An 18503-nucleotide genomic window follows, 5' to 3' on the forward strand; every position below is an offset into this window, starting at 1 on the left:
TCAGTTGTAAAAAAAATAGATTATATCAACCTGTATGAAGTTGCACAGCACTGTGGTCAAGGGAGGCTGTGGCAGTCTGGGAGGCACTTCATGTCCCAGTTTGATTCTTAGCCTCCAGATAAGAAATGTCATAGTGATTTGCTCCAGTCACCTCCCAGGGAAAGATCTACTATCTTCCAGAGTATATGGGTTAAAGAGAGATCATTACATTTACAGTGAACCAAAATCATTAGGTCTTAAGTAAATTCTTAAGGGAAGCTCCCTTTTAAAGAAGGAGTGCCAAAAAAATAATAATTGCTGCAACAGTAGCTAGAGCTAAAACATTATTTACTCATTAATATTTTTGTTATTACCAACTTGAAAAGCTCCCTTGGAATATAGCAGTAGAATATTAAAAGTGTCTAGCAAAATAAGAAGTGCCTACACTGAATAATTAAAGTTGTCACTGAAGAAACAAAATGTAAAACCATAAACAAACCTTGAACAAACAAGAAATAATGAATCTGTGATGATAAAGAACCAAAACATCTGGTATCTCTGCCAGAAAGCTTCTACAGATGTGTTCTGATGTATGATAAGAAGAAATAACATTTTGAAGTCACAGGCCCTCAGTGAGGTTCCTGCCTTCCACTGTGGTTAAGTCACAGGGAGGTGCAGCCAGCTTTGCTCCTGTTGTTGGTCTTAACAGCCCTCCTGGTGAATTGCACAGATTTTTGAGGGCAAAAAAAGTGACAGAGAGAAAGCTGTGTTATTTGTTGTTTCCTTGAGGCATTCCATTTCCAGATCCAGGCTGCTTCTAAAAGCAGCTGTAAAACAGAACCCAAACTTTGCCTGAGTAATCCAGTTCAGATGACACCGATGGGGAGAGACTAATTGGCTTGGTATATCTTTTTAATCTTGAATTTCTGTGTCTGGAGGGGCCAAAGATTCTAGTGAAAAGAGTGTTTAATGTCATAGCTCATAGAAAAGTTCTTCTCACTCTTTCTTCGAATACATTCTTTCCAGCTCAGCTTCTAATTTACACCTAGTTTCCAGATGACAAATGTCAGTAAGCTGCATATCCACAGGTAATGGCCAGCTGTCATTAGTCCAGGCATTCTACTGGAGGTTTCCATGAGTTAATAACAGTAACTTCATAAGGCGTTTCCTAAATTCAAAATCCAATTGCTTCAGAATCAGGTGACAGGTTCGTATATGAATATTCATTGCAATGGTATTTAAAAGCAAAACCAGAAAAAATGTAAGTCATCTTGTTTGATTCATAAGACATTAATAGGGCTGGAAGTGGATGCTCTACCTTTTCCCCCGTATCTGCACAGTTTTTCTTATGGCAGGACACACAAGAAGTCACTTTAAAATAAAAAAAAAAATACCTGGCTGGCTGCTGCAAAGATCATTTATCAAGAGAAGAATTCTGTGGAGGGAAATTCTGACCTCTAAACCTGCAACAACAACAAAAGACAGTGTTTTAAAGAGTTATTTTGAAGCCTAAATAAACCTTGACAGACTCCCCTTAAACTTCTTTTACCGCGATTAATTTTCAACTAGGGAAATATTGACTCTGAGAGAAAATGAAAATATTTCCATCTTCTTTCTCTCTAACACTGCATTATAAGATTATTTGACCTACTAGATAGAGTGGAAAATCAGTCTTAATGTTATTTGGTGGATCAGGTTTCACATCTCTCTCCCTCTGTTTTCCTTTGCTTCCCCTGTTTCAGCATGTCATCTTCCTGGCTCTCTCCCCTTCAGTCTGGCTGGAGGATGCAGAGCCCTTGGTGCTTGGGCTGCCTGGAAGGGCAGGGTGGCTGCCCTTTTTGTGGGATAGTTGCAAGGATATAGGGGGCAGTCTCATGGAAGGCCATGAGGCAAAAATCCACCTTGCCCAAGATATTAAACCATGGTTATGGTTGCTCAACTTCACATTGGTTGTATTCCATCTCTGTGGTAAGGAGTTGTCTATTTCAAGAACCACAGAATGTTAAGTCCCACTGAAAGTCTTCCTAATGAGGGAACCACACAATATTTCCTAGAGAGGCTACAGCTCTTTTTCCAGAATCATTTGCAGCCCGTGTGTGTATCCTATTTGTTTGACTTCATATACAAGGGGGACAGAGAATCTTCTAAAGCAAATATATATTTCATCCTTGCAGTTTCCAGCTGATCAGCCAATTCAAACAAGGTGAAGAGCAATTAAGAAAAAAGTAAAATCTAACTCAGATCTCTGTATCAAGAAAGATCTAGAGAAAACATCACTCAACCCCACAGAATATTCTCCAAACTCTCCTTGGAAGGATATGAAATGTAAGTTGTCTATAGTTCATTGCTTTGGTAAAAGTGGTTGTAAAACTACTGTTTGTCACTGCCCTGAGGATTTGCCTCACCGTGCTTCCTTCCTGCAGAAAATCTCTGAAGGAAAGAATTATTTGGTTTTGTATGAATCAGGAGAAAAATGGAAGTTAAGGATTTGTGTAAAGGCAGAAGGTACCAGTTATCAATAGATCCTAACTGAATAATATATTTAACCCTCCACAGCACATGTAATTGCCATCCAACTGAATTCATTTGTAGGTAAGTACATAGAAAAATAAATATTCTTCTCTTACAGAATCCTTCCAGAGGGTGAGGTTTTGAGTTCTTTTCATGGCTAGCAACCAAAGCAAGGCTTCCTGATGTTCTTTTCTTTCCGGATTCAGGTCATTACGGTAGGACACGATTTATGGAATCTTTCCTTTGGAGGATTTTATTATTAGGCTTCAGAGGAACAGTCTGTTCTTAGGCACTTTCATCCAATGTAGATGTGTTGTAATTGCATGTTTCTGACTCTCTTAAAATATTTCCTATAATTTCCTATAGATTATAATGGCACATTTATTGTATTTCTGTTTTTCATGACTTATGACTTAGCTGAAGTGACATTCTTAGCAATTCGAAGAATAAAAGAAAGTTTGATGGGTTTTACTGTGCAGTTGCCACAGTAAGCATCAGGAATTTAAAATGGTAACTGCACACTGAAATGTGAACAGCCTAAGTGTGCATTACTGAGAACTTCTTAGCTTAAGTCCGTTCATTGCAGTGCTGGTGTGCCAACTTAAAGATCAAAGTCCAAAGTTGCCAAATCTGTTAAATAAAAGCTGGATGAAATGAAAGTTTACACTTTCCTGACATATAGAAATATACATTAAAAATGAACTCTGATGATTTGGCTGAACACTGTGTGAGAATACATATATGAAGAGTTAATGGACTTGACAAGACTGAGTAAATATTTGTTTAGAATTGCCAGCAGGCCCGAAGCCAAGTTCTTTTAGGCCTATTAGCCAGACTAAACCACTGTGCTCACTCCTCTCACTTTGTTTTCCCCAAAGGTTGTTTCAGAAGAAGATTCTCTTCTCTTTTGACTACTTGTAGGTTGCAGGGTAGCAACTTCTATCATTTCCCTTTGAGGGCAGAGGTAGCCAGCCCTCAAAGAAAGCCATGCTGGCACTAGGATCTGACCTAACCTTCGTAAGCATCAGTAGACACAATCCCTTCTGCTGCCAGCTGTCCCTCCACTGCATTTCAGTGTTTAAAACCTTCAACAAATATGACCTTCTAGTACCTTTCATGACCAGACACTGCAAGAGTGTTTTAGCTCTCATCTTGATTTACTTTAAAGCTTCCCTATTCACACTTACAAGACTAAATAGTTGGTTTTTTTTCCTAGTGAGTTTTCCCTTTTTTTCTGGAAGGAGACAGAGCCTTCTACAGGAGAATAGGCTAGTGGCCCCTGCTCTGTAATGGAACCCCTCAGTGTATCTCAGTTTTGCCCTGACATGGATTATCCAAGGGGAGAAATATTTTATCCAAAACCAATTACCACAGAGTCTTATATTTTCTTGGATAAGGTTTCCCCATAATATACAAAATTGTCTGGCAATACTGTGCCTTAGTGGGAGTTTCAAGGTGAGACAGAGATGAATGAGGGTGGTCCTGCCAGATTGTACAGGGAATCTGAAAGGAAAAGGAGTTTCCTTTGAGATAAGAAAACCAGGGCATGCCTACTACAACTTTTCACTCTGCCTAGTTAGAGAGGGGAGCAAGGACTGGTCAAACCAGGAGAAACAATGAGGAAATACTCAGAGCCGGATACTGAGCTGGCAGAAACCAGCATAGGCCCTCTGGAGGAAACTAGTTGATTTACATCAGGCCTGGATGCAGAATTAGGATAGAATACTTAGAACTGAGATTTACTATTGAAAATTGACAGTTTTGTGGGGGCAGGAGAAGAAGTCCTGCCAAATAATTCACAGAAAAAGATCGGGATAACTTATGCTCTGAGCAGAGCCAAGCTACACACATGTTCTACAGTTTCAGATGCGCCAAATTCTGGAGCTCTACATCTCCCATTTGCAAATGTCAAAACACCGCAATGATGCTCTTTCTTAATTAGCTACTTACATGCTGAAAGCATTTGACAACTGATTTATCCTCAGAGTGGCTAATGGATTCATTATCTTTCTACCTCAAAACCTGATGTTTTTGTAAAAGAGTGAATTACCTGGTAGGTCCACACAGCAAGAAAGATATTCTTGTTTTGCAACAGGATGCTGCTGCTTCTGGGCTGAATATACCAGACCATTTCCTTAGTGAAGATGTCACATTCATGCACAAGCCCAGCTATGTTCATGAATTGTTAATGTATCCGTAGCACCTGCTGTAAGCACCTGATGTGGAAAAGTGAGTATAGCCATCTCTCATGTATGAGTATTGCCCTTGTATGTTTATTGAAATAATCTTTGTTGCTCTTTTTAAAAATTAAGCACCTTTTACTGGGATAAGTAATAAGTATTTTTTCATTAGATTGTTAGAAAAGGAGCTCCTATAGCCAGAGAAAAGAGAAAAAACTTTCAAACACAGAAGCTCTTCTTCAGCAGTGCTGAAGATGTATACCTGAGACAGACACAGCAGTCTCCAATTTATGTACAGGAAGTTAACTCCCTGTCTTCTGAAAGTTAAAACTTGCTGCCCAGTTTCCCTCTTTATGCCATATCTCTCTTCCAGTCAGTTCTGCTCCTGTCTTTGCTTCTTCTCCAGTACCTATACTTCGCAGCCAGTTGGCCTTCCTTGTCCACCTTTGTTTCATATACATAGAACACACAATGAAAAAAGTGCAATTTCCCCTCAAGGTACCTAAAAGCCATACTCCAATGTTTGCAGTCTACAGGATGATTACTATCTGAGAGTAGAGCATAGTTTCTGTTTCTGCCTCTTTCATAAGCAGGTTGGCTTTCAGACAGACATCTTGTTGCATCTGCATCTGTAGAAGCAGTTGAAACTCAGAGGATGCTGTTCCTTTTGCCAGCCAGTTTGTCACAAATCCCTTGCAAGGACTTGTGCAATCTGTGTGCTGGGTTTTTTTTGGAAAACTGCTCTATGACTTACTGCATTATTACTGCTATTGTCACTATTACAGGGATTATACAGTGCAACCAAGGGCTCCAAACAGAAATAAGGGTGTTTTGTCTTTTCTTTCAGTAGACGTTGCATAGATAAAAATGGAGATGAAAAATACTGTAATTCCTTCATCTACTGAATAACAAGAGGAATAGCATGAAGCAGTAACAAAGCAAATGCCATTTTCATAAATTATAGTAATTGCCTTTCTTTTCTGATCACTTCTGTTGGGATATGTAAGCATTCTGGAATGAATGAGAGAGAGTGAAGAAGAATTTAATGAAGAAAACCTCAAGCTGTTAAAAGAGATACTGGGTATATAACAAGGGAGATGGGGAACAGTGCCGTCCAGTTTACCTGTCTATGGTGCTACTAAAGTTGCTTAGAGAGACTGTGTTGGCAAAAATAAGTTGTGGGGGGTGGGGGTGGGGGTGGTGGAGTATAAGGAAACAAATCTTTATTTTATCCTATTTTCTTGTAATTTAAAATGAAACCTAATAGTGACGGAAAGGTTGAGGCCCAGCCAAACTGTGACATGTGCTTTCAAGGGCACATCTCCAGTCTCAAGCTGAGGATGTTCTGTGTCACAGCAACAGGTCCTTCCAGGCAAGGCAACAAAAAGATTGAATAATAAGACAAAATGAGAGAAGAATGGGCAGCATTGAGCTGTCTACTGACCATCCCCTCTGCTTAGGAGAGGAGGATGCCTGAGAAGGGGAAAGACAAGGGAAGGCGAAGTAGAGAAGAGAACAATTGGTTTCTCCTCCTCCTCCTAGTAGGGGTAGTGTGGGGGGAAACAGAATAAGCATGCATAGAAAAGGAAGACTAAAAATCCAGGGGGTGTCACACAGGAGGGTTAAAGTTAAACATGAGACAGTTGTAAAACCAAAAAAAAGAAAACCTGGGCCCTTGAAGTCAACAAGACTTAAGATGACCATTACTCTGGCAGTGCTGTACTGCCCAAGAGTGTGAGCCCACAGTTGTCAGTGTGTTCTTCTCCTACAAAGCAATTCCTCCAGCAAAGCCTTTATTTACTACTCTCTTAAACCATAAAGAACCTGAACTATGTCATTTCTACTTGCTATTTAACCACGCTAAGTTCACAGAAAGCATTTTGTATGAGGGACATGACCTGGCTTGTTAGCACCACATGTTGTAAGATACAGAAAAGGATCTTTCATACTTCAGAAGTCTTATTTCTCAATTGCCGGTCTTTTACTTTTTAACTTCTTTGCCGTTTTGAATGGATTTCAAAACAAATCAACAGACACATAGAGTCTTTGGTTATTTTTGGCCAGAGCTGGATAAATGAATAGTCCAGAAAGTTTCTGACATTGTGCCAAATGTCTATGTGCCTAAAGTTTAAGAGTCATGTTTTCCAGGAAACCTTGAAGTTCGCCGAGATTTATGCTTTTGATATTGTCATCCATTACTGTATTCAAAGGAGTTGTCTGCATAAAGGTTGATAGAGGGCAGTCAAACCTTTTGCACTGAACAAATTATATCATTAGGTGTCTGCCTGTGGGTCAACTTGTTCTCAAGCCCCAAAAACTAAACACAGCTGAGATCTAAATCCCCTGACAAATGAAGGCTGTGAGCAAGGATCATGAATAACATATGGCAAATGGAATTTTCAAACACTGCACTGCCATACAATATACACCTGATAAATGGTTGTCTACAGTGATGCTGTTGAAAAAGGCACTTGATGCAAGCCTCATGCATGGCAGAGAAATATTAATAGAATTTTACAAGACATTTCAAAACTGGCAAGGCATTTATCCAAATGCGTTGTCTAGTCCTCCCTTCCCTGAGTAAGGACAGCATCCTTGTTTTCCTGTACATGGGAACAAAAAGAGGTAGTAATTAGACTTGTCATGCTAGAAGCCTGTGGGGTAAGAAGTGATAAAAAAAGTATAAAAGACAGAATTGTGGTAGGGACAAGAAAGGAAGGAGAATAAAAGAACAACAAAATATTACTCAAGATCAACATTTAGGTGTGCTTGGAACCAGAAAAAATTAAAGATTACATAGCATTTTCCTAGAAAAACAGCAAACAATTTCATCCAGTTAAATAAAATGCGAACACAAGAACCAATTTCCCTGGCCATCTAAAATGTAGCACACTCTGGGTCAAACCTGAAATGCACAGCACATAAAACAACCAGGTTTTGACAAAAAAAAAGAGTGGGCTGCCGCATCTAGCCCCATCCAGGCAGCATCACAACCTCAAAATCAAAATGTGCCGCAAGGAAAAGCACTCAGAAAGTGAAAAGGAAGTCTTTTGACCAGAGGCAGATTCATATCTCAGTTAAAATGAATTGTATGTTGTTTTTGTTGTTGGTTTTTTGTTGCTTTTTTTTTGGGGGTTTGTTTTGGTAGTGGTTTCTAGAGTTGTTAATAACCTTGATATCCTTTGGAAATTTATTCCTCTGACCAGTGAGAGCTTCTCCTCAGCAGAACCTGTTAAGCAATCTCCAGCCAAACTCTCTCTATATATGCATTTGTAACAACAACCAATAAAGCTAGCCAAATAGGTTCTTTTCAGAAAAGGTGTCAAGAAAAATTAATATTTTTTCATTTAATTAAAGTAATTTTTTTTAGTTAAGAAAAGAAAAACCTGTGAGATGATATTCCATTTTCAGAATTCTGTCTTCTCTGCACTTTGTTTGGAAACAGTTTCATTTTAAACATGAACTAAATATAATATTTAGAAAGTGACTAAATAATGCCAGGAAGCGAAAGCAACCTGTACACCTACTGATGTTATTTCTTTTTTAAATGCAAAAATTTTTCAACTTTTCATACAGTCATAAAAGCAGAAAATAGGAATTCCTTCCATATTTATTCCAAATTATCATTGTTTTCTGAATGTATCAATGCCCCTTGAAGAAGGTTTCTCACTTCTTTAATAGAACAGGAAAATAGTTGGATTTACTTCTAAGGTTCATCCCTATTTTTCATAACCCTGTAACTGTTGCATAAGCACAAAGAGAAAGTGACAGAAGGCAGAAGAGGTGGGGAAGGGTAAAGGAATAGCTTTTCCTTAAGCCAAAATCACCACCAAGAATTCAGGAAAAAGAACTGTATATCCATGGGTCACCTATGACAACTAGAACGGGCCACTTAACTAAGGTTAATGGCTTAGAACAGCAGTCATATAGCAAGAATCATCATCGCTGTGAGACCCAAGTTACAAGTCTGACTGTTAGGTGTCAAGTTCAACTCTCACAGATTGTCCAGCATGGTCTGAGAGCCAAATGTTCACATGTTCATCCGCACACAGAATAATGCACATGTCACTCAGGGTCTGTGCTTGCTCAGACAACACCTCCATTAAGGCTTCAGGAGAGAGATTTTCCTGCCTGGAGGTCATGTGGAGTCTATAGTCAGGCTGGTGTGTAGTTCGGGGGACGGTGAAGCACAGCACCATTCACAAAAGGAGATGTGTTAAGAAGGTAACAGTTTAAGATTCACTAATCATGAACCTAAGTCTGATAATTATTGCTGCTACTAACTTTTACAGTTTGAATTAGAGTGCATGGATGTGCAAGTCAGAATTGCTTGGGGAAATCCTACAGTCTACATTATGCAGGAAATCAGATTAGATGATTGTAACACTTCCTTCATGATAGAAAAATTCACGACACTGTTAGATGTTTTGTTAAATTAGAGTCCAAGTGATAGAATAAAATTAATAGATTTCTGTATGTCTCTGGGTGGTCCATCCATAATATGGGAATATTTTTGTTTCTTTGCTCTGATCTGCTTATACATGCAATATGTATGTGTGTGCATGGATAAAAACCTAGCTTTATTCTCAGGCTGATTGCTTTAAAGTTCCATAGAAGATTGAGGGAATACACTTTACTTACTCATTTTGTACCTAAAAGTAATTCTTAATCAAATTAGCCATTCTAGAGAGGAAAAAAAAAGCAGCCCTTTGCATTTCAGCAGGGCAGCTCACATGAGCAAACCTTTACAAAACTGGTCTCTAAATGTTGCTTAGAGTTGCAAAGAAGCTTGAGTGCTGAACACTTTTTCTGTGCATGTTTCTTTTTAGCCTGTTCCTGGCTCTATACCATCACGTTTTCTTCGCAGGAAACATCTATGCTAAACATCACTGTCAATTCCAAGACAAGAGACACATTCAAAAGCACATGGAAGCTTTTCTGTTGCCATAAGTTGCCCGCAGAGGGTCCATTCATTCTGTTTGCTTGTTCCACTGTGTAATAGCTCAACTCAAGTATCAACAAGATAAGCTTTTAAAAGCGGAATATTCCCAGCTGTTGTGGTCAGGCAGCAGCAGCAGGTTCCTATCTGAGGACAGCAGAACAATCCAGTGCACTCGCAGTGATGGCAGTGTCGAGGGGAAGCATGTGTTCTCTGTACACAGTAGCGAAGGGTCCAATAGACAGCAATTAGCACCAGCAGAATGAAGATGAACGGTCATATACATAACCTTAATAAAAATGTCACAGAAGAGAAATCTCACACCATATGGATCCATGCTGAACTTTTTTCCCCCCTTTTTTTTTAAGGAAGAAGACAGCTCGATTTCTTTATCGTCTGTTGCATTAATTTCTCTCCCTAGTTTTTTGCAGGTTTTTTGCTCCATAATAAACATGGGGCTGCTTTTTCATGTGATAACAAAGGAAAGCTACATTTTCATTTCTGTATTTTTATATACACACCCCATCTCAGATTTCTATCAAAAGTATCTTCCTCAGCCTCGGCAACCTAAGTAGATTACTTGGATGCCATTAGATTCCATTTCTGTTCACTTTTTAAAAGAGCTCCACTAGAATTTGCAGATGTTGTTTCTGTCAGATTAGTGTAACATGGAAGTGGGTATTGCATGTTCTCAGGTCTGGTATTTGTGTTTTGGACATGGCAGAGATTATAAATTTTATCATTATAAACATCATTGTTAAAAATAATAGTTTTTAAACTATTTTGGCAAAAAGGGTTTGAAGCAAGAAGCTGCTTTAATGTTATCTTGGTGATGTCATTTCTATTTTTCCACCTTGAGATAAAATCCAAAGATTAAGAGGAAAATGATGAAAGGATGCAGGAACATGAATAAAATCTTTCCCTGAAAGGGTGATATTACAGTTTTGTGCTATTTTTTCAAGTTATTTCTTCATCTTTCACTATTCAAAAGAGAACATTATCAGTGCTTTACAAGCTCCATTTGACATCCAAAAACAATGTCTTGAGCCTTTTTGCCTTTTTTCTACTCTCAGTAATGAACATCCTGACCTTAGAAGGTAGCTGTGAATTTTGTTGATTGCTTTAACAGAAGATAGGGCTGGAGAGGACCTCACAAGGCCTTCTACTGCTACACAGGTTTGGCTATTCAGAGTTGGAGATGTTTTTCTGAAGGCCTTCAGTGTAAAAGATTCCACTATCTCCATCCTTCTCCTGGCATAAAATCTGACTGTTGTCCTACTTCTGAAACTAGAAAGCTATTAAAATATTAAGGGACATTATCAGTCTCCCATTGTGCAAGTGAGGCTCATCTCTTTTTGTTATATGGACATGGTGAACAGATTAAGTCTATCCTCTTTGTGAGAGCTCCTTACATAATTGCAGACTGTTGTCATGTATCTCTCTGTCTTCTCTAGATTAAGCAAAATCCTTTCATGCTACCTCCACATGCTCTGCATTCATGGTGATGTCTGCTAGACTTCTGATGATTTTACTTGCTCAATTCTGGACTCTCTATTGACTGGATTTGTAGCCTTCTTGAAGTATGATGCCCATAACTGGACCACAGTACTCCAGCTGAGACTATAGTGCTGAGGTAGGATAGGAGATTATTTCACATGTCTTGCAGACTACATTTCTGCAAAAGATGCATCACACCTTTTTGCAATAAACAAGAACCAACTTGCTGTCTCCTGGCTCTATTAGTTCTCCAAGGAAAAGCTTGACATGCCAATGACAACCCATGACTTGAAAACACAGAGAGGACAGAGATGTGGAAAACACAACCATTTTACACAGTATTCTGTCCTTTCAAAACTTGAGTTATGTGAACTGTTTTACCAATGGGAGCATCCCTACTGAAGTCAGTGATCATGCTCATGTGTGCAAAATTTTGTTGCATAATTAATGATTGAAGGATTGGGGCCAACCTAGTTCAGAGAAAACACAATACAAAAACCCAAATGGGAGTCTGGAATTCTCCTGCTTCTTTGCCACCCTTTCCTGTTCATCTGATGTAGTATTTCTAAGGACAGGAACATGAGTGCACAGGGAGGCCCTGATCCAGTCCCTGGAAGATTTCTTGAAAGAATGCAAATCTAGAAAATTTTTATCTTGAGAGTAAAACCATCATTATCTCAGAGAGCAAAGCAGAGCATGGAAATACCTGCAGAAACACAAGCATGGACAAATGCTAGTATGAAATCTCATCTTTCTCCTTGTATCCCTAGTTTAGCTTTAGTGATGACAGCAATCCACTTACAGCCTGCACAAAGCCATGCCTATCTTCTTTTAACTCTGCTCACTTGTAGTCATACTGCCATATACCTCTCTAAACAGAGAGGAAACGGATACACGCTTAGAAAAATTGTCTTTGACAATTTTAAATAGAGTGAATAATGAATTGATTCAGGCTCAAAATACATAGAAGTCTCTCCCTTCCTTCCCCAACCCCTTGCTACACACTCCCTCTGTGATCTGAACATTAGCTCTCAGGGACTATTGACTTAACATGATTCAGGGGTGGCTGGTTTGCATCAATATTTCTAAAATCCGTCTTATTATCTTGCATATGTCAGTTTGATAAGAAGGAAAAAGGATGAAGCTATTTATAATTCAGAATGACTGATACCAAAAGGTATTTAAAACCAAATCACAGTAAGTCAGTTTACTTTTAAATCAACTTAAACAAAAGACACAGTTTGAAAACAATTAGTAAATCTGGCAAAATTAACTTTGACCTTACAATCTTATAAATGCCAACATAGCTTTTCTTCCAGTGTCAGTATACATGTGTCTGTGTATGTAATTTCAGCAGTGCAGTATTTTCACAGCAAAAAAACCATACTGAGATTTAACTCTCAGGGAAGAATTATGCTTCACTGCTCAGGAGCTCCCCTTAGGGAATGTGCTATTCATTGCTTAACGCTGGAAATCCATCTGTACAGACCAGTCAGATTAGTGTTTCATTATTCTCATTATTTCTATTAAGCAGACATCATCTCCCAGCCCAGGCTTTCAGTCATCCTTACCACTCAGCTCACAGAGGAGGATCTTTTTAGGTTTCTTCCTAATTTCACTTAGTCTTCCTCAAGAAAAGGCGAGGCGAAAAATATAAACTCTCTACCTTCCACCCAGCCTGGGAGAGGAGATTGTAATGCTTTGGTAAACACACGAAATATGTGCTGGTGAACATTTCAATCTGCTAATCAGGGGGCAATTCCCTTTTCCCCTGAATTTACCAGTCCATCCATTGGCATATCCTTGCCAGTTGATGTCTGGGCTTTTGTTTTCTTGTCCAGACCGTCCACATCTTTCCCCGGTGACAGCAGTTTGCATGTCCTCCCTCTAGGAGACAGTCTTTTCTGCAGTCTGAGCAGACCCAGAAGCCTAGTCTGCATCTCATCTGAGACACCTTTTATCAGCAGGTGGGACCAGAGCATTTCTTGAGATCCCCTTCCTTTCTAAGTGATCTCATGGTATCCCCATGCCAGCCCCTGTCACTGAGCTGCCATTAGGCTGCAGGAGCTGAGGAAAGAGCTGTAAGGTCTCCTTTGAGCATCGTGGTCTTGGGATCTTCCTAGCCATCTTCCTCAACAGATTGACTTGGCAGTGTCCTGAGCAGGCACACGCTGATCTCTCTATTGGGATATCCCTTTCGATCCAATGTTTCAGTCCTTCAGTTCTCACCACTGGCTTAGCCTGATAGAGGCTGAATATGTAATGTTCATCTTTGGCTTGCTAGGTGAAGATCTATGAACATGGTCCATTGTACTTTTCTCTCATTCAGTTATTTTGTTGTTCAGCCGTCAAAGTGGAATAACTTGCTGGCATTTCAGGGTCTCAGTTATTTGGGGTCTGGACTACTAGGTGACACACATTTATGCTTTCTGCAGTTCTGTGCAGCTATTTGTATGTTATTTGGTCAGTTTTAAGTTCAAGGACTGAGTCCATTCCCTGACAGTTTGTTTCACAGTTGGGATGGCAAGGCCTGGGCAAGATCAGCCCTGTTCTTGCAGCCTCCCATCTGGATGCCAGTTTTTCACAGTAAGGAGACATAGGATGAGAAGCCAGAGGGGCACCAAAATGAACTTCTCAGTGCAGGAGCTGGGGCCCAGATTTCTTGTCCTGCAGTGGCACATTCCAGCACACAGGGCTTGAAAAAACCCAGAAGCTATAGATGAAGTATCTAGGCTTGCTCTTCTTGGTGCTGTAGACAGCTGCTCCTGCTGAGCTTCTGCTACATATACACAACTTGCTCCATTTCGCCTTCTCATCATGACCCTTTCCTGCAAGCTCCCAGCAAGATTCAGTCAATCCTTTTTTTCACAGGCCTTTTCAATGTCCAAATGCTCAATGGAGCATCATAACCCCCCCATGGTGCTCTTTCAGACAGAACTAAAAGACATGGCATGTTCTCACAGTAATTTTTTACTGAGGTGACACAGACTTAAATTCACTTCTTATAAAGATGAATCCACCACCCACCTTCCTAGACTATTACACATATTCCCTCTTTCCACCCAGAAGGGTACCAGGCATCTGCCATCTGAGCCATCTGCCATCTGTTCCCAGCCATCTTCTTCAGCCTGCTCGTAACATTTTGAAGTGTAATCCTTGATCATAATTCCTCCCTGGATGTACTGGTGAGATTACAGCAGGTGTCTGGACCTAGTTTGTACATTGCTGGCAAGAAAAAGTTAAACATCCCAACTCCATTGGTCTGAGAACTTGATTTTTGAATATGGCACGAAATTCGTATCATCCATAAGAACAAATTGACAACTTCAATTTGCAATTGCTTCAAAATCTGCCTTTTTATAAATGTTGCTTCAATCCTGCTGGCTGGATACTGATCTCTTTAGGTAGAAAATGAACTTTCATATAAGTTTTATAAAAATCCAATGTGCAGGCTGGTTTTGAAGTATATTAATCAATTTAAAGATTAAGCTATTAATTTTAAATGAATTATACTTTGCTTTCAGCCCAAAACTGCATTTATCCATGTAGTGACAGTCACTTACTAATGCTTTTGTTGAAAAGTACTATCCCTCTTGGCTCTATTTATTTTCAGAAGACAGCTCCAGAATTTGGGCTTTCATTAAAAAAAATTAAAATGTCACCCTCTATGGCACTAAAAATGATTTTGAGAACCTGAACCAAAGTATGATGACTTGCTTTCGATAGCCTGGAGACAGTGTAAAGCTATAGCCGTGCTGTGTGAACCACTTCATTCATCTCTGCCTTCTCTTTGACTTGCTCATTTGTTATTTATTTACACGCTATAGGCCAGACTCTCTTCTGTGCCAGAGCTCCACTCTGGCACAGAGTGCAGTTTGGAGATGGGTCATAAGGAAGTCATTACAGCTCTCCCCAGTTGCAGGAGTGCTTTGGCCTCTGCATGATTTCTCCTGGTTGCCAGGCAGTCCTACATTAGAACTCAAGTGAGGCTTTTAATGGTGCATTAGCTGCAATGTGACTTACGGATATGCCAAAACTGCCAAGTGCTTCTTTTCCTGGCACATACAATTATTACTAAAAGTGTCCTGATTTTGTGAAGATCCACACAGCTAAATTTTCTGAGCTTTCATGGCATTTGATATAGTATAATTTAGGCCATTTTTGTTGAAGATGCTTAATCCAAGTATAGATTCAAAATTACATGCAGCCATCTGTGATGGAAAATAATTTGCAACTCTGTTTGATGCTTGCTGCGACCAAGCTGGAGGCTTTCAGGAGTTTCTGTAATATAAATATCATTTGTGAAGAAATGGTATTGGAAGATTCTTCCCAGGGGAAGAGGTTAAAAGTTATGGCACGATGGTTACCACTGCTGGAAATCGGTTTTGTCTCCCTCTTGCTTGGTAGTGAGCACCACTGCCCAGGCTTTTCCCCTGCAACTGTGGAATGTTAGAAGAGGCAGGAGGGCAGCCACTGCATCCTGAGCTCATCTTACCCACTTCAGGCACTCCAGAGAAGTGCCTGGTCAACACAGGCTCTTTCTCTAGTTGTAGGAGAAGCATACCTCCAGACTGGCTACTTGAGATCATCACCTACTTTAAAGGGAGCTGAAAACAACTTGTATCATAACACATGGGTTGCTGTGAAGTGTCTAAGCTTAAGCGAACGGTCATCTTATTTTTCTCCACATCTAAATACACTGAATGCACTTACAGAAAGATAACGATGACTTTTTCCCTCTTTCTTTATTAATTAGCTTAAATGTTTATTTTGATTGCTTATTGCCCCACAAATACTAAATTACTGTAACACTCCAGTGACAGGACCTAAGGGACAGATAGCGAACTGAGACTCCAGGGGATGAAACTCAAGAGTTTCCACTCATCTTCATGGCCTGGTGTAAAATACCCAAGTCCTAATTTTTCTGCTTATTTTTTTATCACACCAGACACAGAGCAGCATTGCTGGGCAAGTTCCTGGTATTACTGGGCAGAGTGCATGAGGCAGCTGGTCTGTATGTGAACATTTTGGTGTAAAGAGGTCAAGAATACATAGTGAGAATGGATTCCTGAGAAAATTTTAGCTGCTGAAATCAATGTCTCTGTTCAGTACACTTAGTCTTATTTTTCAAAGCAATAGAATCCAGTCACAATTTGAGTAGAAACAGAAAATGGTGCACACCTGATAGGCACAAAGGACCCCCCTTCCCTACCAAGTCTGAATTGCCTTCTAGAAAATTAGGGGTGTTTGGAGAAGAGGTTGCCAACATTAAAAAACAAGCAGAAAGAAAGAATGAAACAACACATTTGCCTCCCAACCCCAGTGCCTGCCTCAGAAATGGCTGGAGTATTTTGCTCCATTAAACAAAGACCAGCCTGAGGCATGGAATGTAGAAGTACAGTCAGTTAAAGTCTGACAGATCTATAAGCAGTCAAAGGCAGAGTTGACACTTCAGGAACTTTATCAGGAGATGCGCAGCTTCACCTCTGATTACAGTAACACCCCTCTTAAGGCCAGCAAAGAGGTGTGCTGTCTCCACAGGGGACTGCATTTTCCAGGTGTGTCTCAGTGTAGGTATTTGCTTGCTGCTACGTGGTGACAAGGGACATGGTGTCAGTGTGTGCCAGCTCACAGCCATTGGGAATCAGTTGGGCCATTCCACATGGAGTGGGGCCAGACCATCTGGGGCCAGACTTCTCTCTTCCCTAGGCTTCCTCCCATAGAAGACTTGAGAAAAAGTTATTAGGAGCAGAAGTTGAGAAGGAAGCAACTGCACACCCATGGTGTGGCTCAGAAGAACATCAGGTCCAAGAAGTTCTAAGCATCCTCACCACTTTAAGATTTCTGAATCACAGGTCCAATTAGAAAAGTGCATTTCATCCTGGGACGAAACTGGGAACTACGTCAGGGGCTATGTCCCTGTCCACACTACCTCAGGACTTCATATTAGGTCAGTAGTGCAGAACCTGTGCTCAGGTGCTTCTACCTTATTTTAGCCATCTCACCCATATGCTTATTTCTGTAGCCAAAGAAGAGCATCTTGGGCAATCAAACAAGCTCATCCTTCAGCCCAGCACAGGCAGTCCTGCCCCACAGAGACCTGAAACAGATACCTTTCTTTTTATAGTAACACTTATCTTGGAAACTTCAGTACAGAGAACCAAATGCAGAAGTTTTTCTCAGGCTTACTCTCTCTGAAGGAGGCATATGTACCTAGCAGAGCTCCTACCTTAGAAGGTGTACCACTCTCCACTAGCATTGTACCATTGTTCATACCAGTCCCATCTGGCTGGGTGATCCTGCCAGGCTGACCATTAATGTTTTGGAGAACTGGTTCCTTAGGTGGGAGAGAAACACATCTGTTGCCTGGGGTGGCTTTTAGATTGTAAATCATATAGTAAGCCCAAGCAAATGCGTTATAGAGCTTTAAATGAACTGTATCCCATAGGTGAAAGCCAACAGCAATATTAGAAATGGTGTTTATTTTATAGACTAGAAACTACATTTTAAATGGTAGTCTGGGTTTATATGACAGTTCTATTAAATATAAAATAGACCCATTACAAAGAAAGCCCTTTACATCTGCTTTTATCTGTGTTTAAATGGCATGCCCAACTCTGCAATTCCTCAAATGAGACATTTTTAGAACTTTATTTATGTTACAGCCATAACAAACTTGCAACCAGAAAACTATAATGGGCACAAACGGCTAATAAAAATGAGATTGTTGAAAAATACTTCTTAATAGCAATTTACAAAAGATCATGATAAAACAGAACCAAGGTTGCATTTCCCTGGAAGTTTGCCACTGTTGTAATCACAGCCATTTGGCAACAGGTACTCCCCCTCTTCCATCTTCTGTGACCACTTCCCTCTGAGTGTGCTGAAAGCCAAGTACCCTGAGGTTATTCCCCTGCCCTGCCATTAGTCAGTTGGTGCCTGCAGACCCAGAGACACCCGCAGGGAGTCCCATTCCCCCCCCGCCCCACTGCACCAGATGACCTGAAGGAGGAAGCATCTCAAGCAAGGGCTTTGTAACTTGCTCAGCCAGGAACAGGGCAGCAAGGCAGAATCTGTCTGTCCCAGTCGTGCAGGGGGTGCCCTGTTTCATACTTGAAACCTGCATCACTTCTCTGATGAACTGATCTGTTTGCACAAGCCAGCAGGTCAAACTTTTTGTTTATACATTGAAAATATTTTGCCCCAAGCTCAGTAACGGCTCCCCAGGCAAAAGATTGAAGGTTGAACTCATTCCTTCTGCAGTACAAGCTCTGTGGGATTTTGACAATGTCCATGTGGCCATTTGTGTGATGTCAGGGGGAAACTTCCTACCACCTGAAGAAAAGAGTCTTCTAGATATGCATTTGTCTGCCGAAAACCTACTCAATAGCCAAGGC

The sequence above is a fragment of the Pezoporus flaviventris genome, unplaced genomic scaffold (genome assembly GCF_033815535.1).
Source record: "Pezoporus flaviventris isolate CSIRO_AGI_PZ_B2104156 unplaced genomic scaffold, CSIRO_AGI_Pfla_v1 ptg000081l, whole genome shotgun sequence".
Taxonomy (NCBI): Eukaryota; Metazoa; Chordata; class Aves; order Psittaciformes; family Psittacidae; genus Pezoporus; species Pezoporus flaviventris.